Source organism: Octopus bimaculoides, chromosome 7 (assembly GCF_001194135.2).
Source record: "Octopus bimaculoides isolate UCB-OBI-ISO-001 chromosome 7, ASM119413v2, whole genome shotgun sequence".
NCBI lineage: Eukaryota > Metazoa > Mollusca > Cephalopoda > Octopoda > Octopodidae > Octopus > Octopus bimaculoides.
In genome coordinates this window covers 9133319-9133953 of record NC_068987.1, presented here as the reverse complement: position 1 = coordinate 9133953, position 635 = coordinate 9133319, and the positions used below count along the sequence as shown (strand labels likewise).

At 46.8% G+C, this 635-nt stretch overlaps 1 protein-coding gene across 1 annotated transcript in view; it reads left to right on the top strand.

Annotated features, from left to right (window-relative positions):
- The window catches only part of LOC106869245 (ETS-related transcription factor Elf-1), a 90559-nt gene that overhangs the window by 62637 nt on the left and 27287 nt on the right, over positions 1-635 (top strand). The window lies entirely within an intron of this gene.

Here is a 635-nt window from a genome sequence, read left to right as displayed (position 1 = left end):
TGTGTTTATAAACATAAACACAACACGTGTATATGAGTCAACGAGATTGTCTCTACGTTATTGCGCAAGCCGCTAGAAATTACTAATTCAACTTCATATCAGTCGTACACTCTTATGATACGCATCACTGGCTGCAGGGATTGGCACGGTTGGAGAGCCTTTAATCATATATTCGTTCTATCAGCAGTAACTTGGGGAAAAGTCAACACTTCGTATGACACGCACACATAAACACTAAAGTTGTGTGTGTCGTGGCACTCCGTCGATTACGACGACGCGGGTTCCAGTTGATCCGATCAACGGAACAGCCTGCTCGTGGAATTAACGTGCAAGTGGCTGAACACTCCGCAGACAGAGTATGCGACAAAGCTGGCCCTTTGAATTACAGGTACAACAGAAACAGGAAGAAAGAGTGAGAGAAAGTTGTGGTGAAAGAGTACAGCAGGGTTCGCCACCAGCCCTTGCTGGAGCCTTGTGTATCTTTAGGTGTTTTCGCTCAATAACCACTCACAACGCCCGGTCTGGGAAACCGCGATTCCACGACCGCGAGTCCGCTGCTCTGACCACTGGGTCATTGCTCCTCCACTCTGTGTGTGTGTGTGTGTGTAAATATATATACATGCACGTATGTTTAT